This window comes from Stylophora pistillata, chromosome 12, assembly GCF_964205215.1.
Source record: "Stylophora pistillata chromosome 12, jaStyPist1.2, whole genome shotgun sequence".
NCBI lineage: Eukaryota > Metazoa > Cnidaria > Anthozoa > Scleractinia > Pocilloporidae > Stylophora > Stylophora pistillata.
In genome coordinates, this window is record NC_142530.1 from 13,676,928 (window position 1) to 13,685,000 (window position 8,073).

The window sequence follows — 8,073 nt, forward strand, 5'->3', positions numbered from 1 at the left end:
GATCGGGTCAATTATCTCTCTATAGATCTTCGTATCGTCTGCATATAATTTGATTGTGGACGATACACATTCTGTTATGTCATTAATATACAGCAAAAACAATAAAGGCCCAAGGATGGTCCCCTGTGGAGTGCCGGAGGTTACATACGACCAATCAGAACAAGATCCCCTGATAACTACACGTTGTTTGCGACCAACCAGAAAATGTCTGAGCCAGTTAAGCAGACAACCGTCGATGCCATTACTTTTTAATTTTAAAAGCAGCCGCTCGTGAGGGACACTGTCAAAGGCTTTAGCAAGATCGAGAAAGATGACGTCGGTAGGAGTGGAGAGATTTCGTGATTTCGCCCAGTCATTAAACGTTGATAATAATTGAGTTGCAGTAGATCTTCCTCGCAGAAAGCCGAATTGATTGTTGTTGATAAGGTCAATTTCACGCCAGAAATTAAACATCCTGTCGAAAACAATTTTTTCACCGATCTTACAAGGGATTGAAGTAAGGGAAATTGGGCGGTAGTTTTCTCTCGAAGACTTAGGACCCTTCTTGTGTAGAGGTGTAATATCTGTGTGTTTCCATTCATCTGGTAAGAGGCCAGCAGAGAACGATTTATTTAGCGTATAGGTCAACGAAGGTGCTAATTCCGAAGCACACGATTTTAAGATGCACGGCGCGATAAGGTCAGGCCCAGGGGACTTGTTGGGCTTGAGTTTTAGGAGGAGGCGGCTTACCTCATCAACACATTTGCTACATTTGCTCTGCCTTCCCTGAAGAGGTTACCTCGTTGTGTTCTATGGAGCTATCATTAGCTCTCAAATCATGAGACTATGTGAGGAAAGGTCATTCATTTGTTTTTAAAAATCTATGACACTGCTAAGTTTTGTTGAAAAACTGCTGGGCCTTTTGTTTTGACCACACTCACATGCTTTATTCACAAAGGGGCCCACTCTGGATGCCTCTGAATTGTTGAACTCAGAAAGGCTACTTTAAATGCGCTGGTTTTTTTTATGGCTTTTTATCATTATCTTGGTGAATTAATTTTCTGGTGCCAATCTGCAGTTACAAGTGTATATTTGAGTTGAGAAAGGCTGTCAAAGTTGTGGTGGCAACCTTTATTTCAAGATGAAGAGTACGGAATAAGATTGAGACTCTAGGAGAGAAGGTTCGAAATGGACTAAAAATATCAGACATTAAGTCTAGACAAATTATTTGTTAAATTACCATTATTTCTAAAGCTGGTTATACTAGTTACAGTACATAAGTCTTCATTTTAAAACTTCCAAAACGTTGGGGTGTAGTATTAAAAAAGAATGCTTTTGTATGAGATGCAGCTTGTACAACAAGTTCACTGCAATTTAATAATAATAATGGTAATAATAATAATAATAATAATAACTGAATAGGCGTTCCTGTCGAAGCCTATCCCAAAGTCGATAAGAACGTGACGAGGGACAGAATCTTTGTAGAAATCCCCTTTTTATTCTGAAAACAATCAGTTAACGGCTAAATCACAATGCTGCTAAGGTTACGAAAGTTACCAACATACCGACAACCGGCTAAAATAACTAACAAGAAATCCAAAAATTAAGAACGCCAAGATAAAACAACAAAGCCTACCGATTATCGACGTTTGGTAAAGGATCCGGAGGCGGACAAGGTAAAATTAAACAGCTTCGAAAGATACAAAATAGCTCGAGCACATGCACGTGGAAAAAAGGAGCCGTGTTTTTTTTTTTTTGTATGCCCGGATGTCGGGTGAGAAACCGCTGTCCAAATGAGGGCGTTGAGCATAGGCCTCAACAATAACTATAATAACAATAATAATAATAATAACAACTTTGGTCGGACTGCATCAGCAGTGTACAAACAATCAAAGGAAACTTCTTTGAAGATGCCCCCTCCCCCTCAAATCCCAGTAAACAGGCCAGACCACATCACAGTAATCTCGTGAGTGGGTTCTTTAACGTCCCCTGCCTAACCAAATTAACTAATTAGTAGATGCAGGAGACGGGACCTACGGTTTATTCGTCCTTATCTGAGAAGACTAGAATGTCTATCCATTCCTTGATATTATAGAAAGGTAGCGCATTCTCCTCAGTTATTTTAAGACCTTGAGTGTTGGTCCAGCCAGGACTCAAACCATCGACCTCGACCTCCCGCACAACAGTCCGGCGCTCTAACCAATTGAGCTAACCGGGATTTCATTTAAACTAATGGAAGTAATAATTTATTATTTGAAAGTGAAGTAAAATGTTAGAATAAGGAAAATACAATAGTTGTATATAAACTAAACTCAACCATTGATAATACAAATTCCTCAGTTGTTCATAAGGTATACAAGAGTTGATAATGCATTTGGCCACTCTGCAAAAAGTCTAATTTTTGGAGGTGTGCAGCGTTCCGAGATTTTTCATCATGCACAAGCTTATTGGGTTAGTACAAGGAAGTCAAACTTAAAGCTGTTTTTGGGAAGAGGAATTTGCCTTACATAACCATATATTTGATTGTGGAAGTAAATTGTTGTATGCAGGTGATAAAGAATGGACTTGAATTTTGTGGAAGTTTTAGATAATCCAGTTATCTAGAGGGTGGGTTTGATATCCTTTGTTGGATAAGATGTATCCACCAAAAAGCATAAAAACTGGATTATATCACTGTCTCTCTTAAACCCAGTAGTCTTCAGATGTATCACCTCTGAATGCAGAAGGTAGACATCAAGTGCAGTTGTGATTGATATGTTTTGTTTCCGAGTCACTACAATAGACAATTCCTTTGTACTAATTCTGAGTGGAGTCAAAGCTTGAAAACTAGATCCATGGCTGTGGCATTAAGAGAGTCGAGGGGGAGTTACTTAAGGTACCAAAGGTACTTTGATGAGTTGTACTCTCATTCTCATCTTTACTTTTGCTCAGGTTGTTTGTCCTATATGCAAGTTATTTCTATTTAATGTGGATCATACAAAAAGAATTTAGTCTGTGAAACGTTATGCAACCAATGCAAACTAACCAACAGCAGATGAAATTTTCCAAAGGACTGCAGACAATGTGGGTAAGTTAGGCATTCAGCTTTCAACTGTGTAGTGAGATCCAATTAAGAGTTGTAAAGTCTCAACTGTCAGTTACTATTTCCTCCATCAGACACCTCTAGCCTCTAGATCTAAGTCCTATAAAGTGAAACTATAAAAAAAATAAAATGAAATTGAACAATTAAAGTGTTAATTTACATTTCTAATATTAAAATTCAAACCTCTGTGCTTGAGAAGGAATGTTATGTCTCTGGCAGAGTAGCGAAGCTGTCAATGAAAGCTGTTTCGGAAAAAGGTTTTTTTATTTTTAATGACTTTGTGGCAAGGTGTATAACGTGTAATCCGTGCTTTCACGCAGGCATACAAGATGTTGTAGTTGCTTGCTAGTGGACATGGAAGTAATTTTGTGATCAATCAGGGTTACGCATGCCGTTTGACAAAGCTACGCTTGCACTTGGCAAATCCTCAAAAGTCTGTATGCAGTCAGAGAAGTTCAATTGGCTCCTAGAGTGGTAGATTGGGTCAAAGAAAATATTGCTGTTTTTGTTGTGGCCTAGAAGCTTGATACATGGGTGTTCCAGTTTGGAATAGCAATCCTCTACGTCTTTTGTCTGTTTGAGCTTTGTGTCCCTCACGTAACTTTCTTCTTTGCCACCTTTTGTGTTGTCCCTATGATGAAAAACAAAGCAACAAGCTGGGATGGTTACATGTTGCTGCTGAAGCTAATAATTTTGAGTTGTGTCTTGCTCATACAGACATCATTAAGGGGTACTGCTTTAAGGTCAACAATAACGAGTCAAAAGTTGACACCATACTCTGGGTGTTTAAGTGAATTTTCTTGATTTGGTTTTTCATTTTGGTATAAAGTGCGTGAATGGACATAATCATTATTAGTTTTGCCATTACTGTTGATCAGACATTCGCCATCTGAGACAGATATCGTGTAGGTAGAAGGGGGGCCGTACACATTAACAGATCCACTGTTTAGGGGTTGTGGACTAGATGTGCTAGCTTCACATTTCTTGAGTGCATTCAATATGCATGAATTCTAAAGAAGTGGTGCGAACACAGGGCTTATGATTCCTTGCTACTGGCTTCTCTTACTGACCACATTGGGGGGCAGTTTTCTTTCTGCCTTTCGTTAATGGTCTGCTGGTGTTTGGGCCAAGATTTGGGTTGACGTCGCCACATCCTTAAAGGAGACCAAAAGGAGCCATAGAATCATTGCATTTTCTGAAAGTTACTCATGCCTCTTTATTCAAAGGTAACATTTTTGAAATCGCAAGAACCCATCGAATTCATGTTCACCCATCTAGAAGTTAGAGTGGAGGAACAGGATGAAATCAGCATTGATTGTCTTCCCCTTTCTCTGGGTTCTTTCTCAAAAAAAAGGTAGGCAGATCTTCATCGGCTTTTTCACTTGTTGCTATGTGTGACCTCTCACGCGAAAATGTTCCTAACGGTAGCTGTTCAAACATTGAATGGAACGGCAAGCGAACGGGTGAAGAACGGTTAGGAAAGCCGTTTGAAATGGATACTGTGAATGGATGAACGGCTAATTAAAATTTTGGAACGGATGAGGTCAAACGGATGAACAGCTAGTGAAAATTTTCGAACGGACGAGGTTAAACGGATGAACGGCTAATTAAAATTTTTGAAGAATTGAGGTCAGCTGGATGAATGGCTATTAAAATTTTCGAACGGATTAGGTTGAATGGATGAACGGCTAATGAAAATTATCAAAGGGATGAACGGCTAATTTTTCAAACACTGAGATGAGCCTCACAGATGAGATTGAATGGATAAATGGCTAAGCGGTTGAGCAAGTGATTGCCTGTAGAAATTATTTGAACAGGTGGTTTCGTCAAAACGAATGCCGACACAGGCGTCCCAAGCTCTTGTCTTGAGCTAAAGCAAAAGATTATTTCATGAAAGTGTCACGCGTTGCTTGACGCAGTGTAACGCGAGGTATTTGACACAATCTGTGAAATGATAACTTGAAATGAGTTGAAACTCAATTGTTTCAATAACTTGACTTCGCTTTCGGCACATGCAAATGGATTATAATTAATATTTTTATCATTGAATTCGACTGATTAAGATAAGGTACAACCAAGGAACTTGCACGCAAAAAGAATAGTTCTCAACTTCAATTCGGATTTAAATTTCCATAATCCCAGCTTCCCTGTCACTCCATCAAAAAGGTGTTGCCTTGGTAACTGCTAACAACTTGTGTCAATTACTGCCATTTCACACAATCACAAAATGGAGAATTCAAGGAGAGAAGGTATGGATTGCGCTCACACTGAAAATGTTTCTACCATCGTTGCTAAAGTGCGAGGTGAACGGCTGATGAATTTTCTCAAACGGATAGCTCGAACCATTCGGACGGATTATGAATATTCAAGAAGGGATAGCTGAAAGCGTTGGAACAGATTATGAATATTCAAGAACGGATAGTTAGAGGCGTTTGAACGGATGATGAAGTTTCTTAAACGGATAGCTGGAATGGTTCGAACAGATGATGAATATTCAAGAACGGATAGCTTTTTAGTATCCATTTCAAACAACGGCATGCCAATCCAGTCGAACGGCCAATGAACGGCTGGTGAACGGCTATCCGTTTAAAAACGGCTAACAGTTCAGAACGTTTTCACATGAGAGGTCACATGTCTAGTTTTTTACCGAAGTTTTTCCCGGTTTTTAATGAAAATGCTGAAGTCCCCTGCAAGAAAAACAAATTGTCGCGAGGCATTTGACGTCACCAGCATGCATCAGTGTGGGACATTTGTTCATAGCTGCTCAATAAGACTTACACAGAGCAAGCATGTCTGCTATGTTATAAATACTCTAAAAAGACAATAACTGAAATAACTCTGCCATAAATATAAATTTATTACAACTTCAAAAGGAACATCTAACTCTTCACAAGAATTTTCATCAATAAATAGTAATTATTGATTTTTAAAAAGAGATTGAGACTATAAGAGTAATGACAACACTTCAAGGATAACAGGTAGATAGCCCATGCATTTGTCCAGTGCTATTACATAATAATCATTAATTACTGAAATGCACCTTTCACCATGTTTGATGTTATGAAATCCTTTGGGGAAGTCATGTCTGCAGACACGACCAAAGACTCCTTTCTCATCAAAAAGTTTATTCTTTCCTTTTGATCTAATGGAGCTTGCAAGTTCACTGGCATGAAATCAGCTGCAGTCCTAAAAAGATTAATTTGGTTTTAAAGTGCTTCTACATGTATACTGGAATATAGAAATATATTGCCAACAACCAACAAAAAAAAAAAAAAAAATTAATATTTGGCATGGCTTCATTTGTGTCTACATAAGTTTGTAAATTTGTATGTGCCACTGGTGTGGTGAGAGAAGGCTCCCAGATCACTGACCATCATAATGAGGTAATCAGATAGCTCCTTGTTATTGGACAGGAATAGCTACTAGTAAAATTAAGATATTTGCACAGGACATTTTTAGGCTACTGTTTCCAATGTGATGTGGCTTGATTTTTCCTTATTAACAAACCTTTGAAACCTCAGAAGCAAGTTCACAGTAGCCATTTACAAAATTGTCAATATCATCTTGGTCTGCAAACATCAGATGTCCATGTTTTGGAACTCCTATTGATTTCAGTCCCTGGCATTACTTCCTGGAAAGACCAAAGCATGCATCCATGCTCTCTATCAAAATTCCATTTTCCTGCAAGTCAAAAAAATATTGTGGTGCAAAATTACCTAGGTTAAAAAATTTTACCTAGTGAAAAGTGAAATTTACCTTAGAAAAAAAATTACCTGCAACATATATGAAAATGGTTCCTCACACTGTAAAATATTAGCACATTCAAGGCAGAAGTACTGCTTGGGGCCACAATATTGACATTGCATTCTTGCTGGTTCCTGGAGGCAGTAAACACATGTTGTGTCAGTCGGAAAACAGCATTCCTCCACATAAGAATCAAACAACTGTCTTCATATGTTGTCCCATTTCTGGGTGTTGGCGATATGTCTTTTCTCGTACGAAGATAGACTAGAACCGCTCTCGCTAAAATCCTCAATCGAGAAAGGTTCGACAATCTCAGGTTGTTCATTTTCAACTGAACCGGTTTGTGGGGTACGAAGCATGGATTCCGCCGTCAGTGAAAAAGTTTTCCTCGAGTTCTGCAAAAGTAGCGTTGAAAGAAAATGGCTTGAGCCGCTTTCTGCTCATTTGAAATTATGTAAATTATACGGTCCCTACGAACTGGTATACCACATAAAACACCGAATAAAAGGCTACTATTAAAAAAGCCACCATCGATAAAACACATGCTGGATAAAACTTAGGAGGAATATCTCTTGTTGATAGAACGACAGAAATGAAATCTGGAAATGTTTGACAACGAGAATGCGAAGAATGTATTTTGAAGTGGGCTGAGTCCAGCAAGGGAAATTTCTTTCTCCGGGGTGAGCCCATTTCTTCCGAGTGAACCGGGTGGTCATGGCGACCATCTCCTGCAAGAATAACCCCATCCTTCATCGCCTTGACTTTCTCTAACATCTTCTCCTGGTACTTTTGCCAGTACGGCATGACTGTTGGGAACAGCTTTATATGCATATATAAAGAAAAGGTAACAGCTAATTTGAATTTAGTGGTAGTATCCAAAGTCTATACTTTGGTATTGTGGGTGGCTCACAGGTTAGGTTTATGGTCTAGAAATTTGCCTGTCCACTTCAGTTGTTATCCATGCAACAATCAACACTCGTACTACTCCATGCTGTTCCAAAAATTAGTAATGACTTGAATAGCCCTTCCTAAATCCCCATTGTCTATCTGTAAGAATGCCATTGGATATCATATGATCATCAAATGAATTACATACTATTTTCTCAAGAAGCTTTCCTGCTGTACTAAGCAAGGATATAGGTTGGTAATTGTTAGGATCCAAACTGTTCCCTTTCTTAAAAACAGGTGTGACTAATGACTCCTTCCATTGTTGGGGGAACTTACAACAATCCATGCTTTTTTTGAACATCTCTAGCAGACCCTGAATA

At 38.8% G+C, this 8,073-nt stretch overlaps 1 long non-coding RNA gene across 1 annotated transcript; it reads right to left on the reverse strand.

Moving 5' to 3' along the window:
• Positions 1-5,900: 5,900 nt before the first annotated feature.
• On the reverse strand, positions 5,901-7,338 carry LOC148718878 (uncharacterized). Its single transcript, XR_015994005.1, has 3 exons — positions 6,835-7,338; positions 6,569-6,742; positions 5,901-6,247 (listed from the first exon to the last, which is right to left on the reverse strand). It is a non-coding gene; the product is annotated as an uncharacterized LOC148718878 (long non-coding RNA).
• Positions 7,339-8,073: the final 735 nt, after the last annotated feature.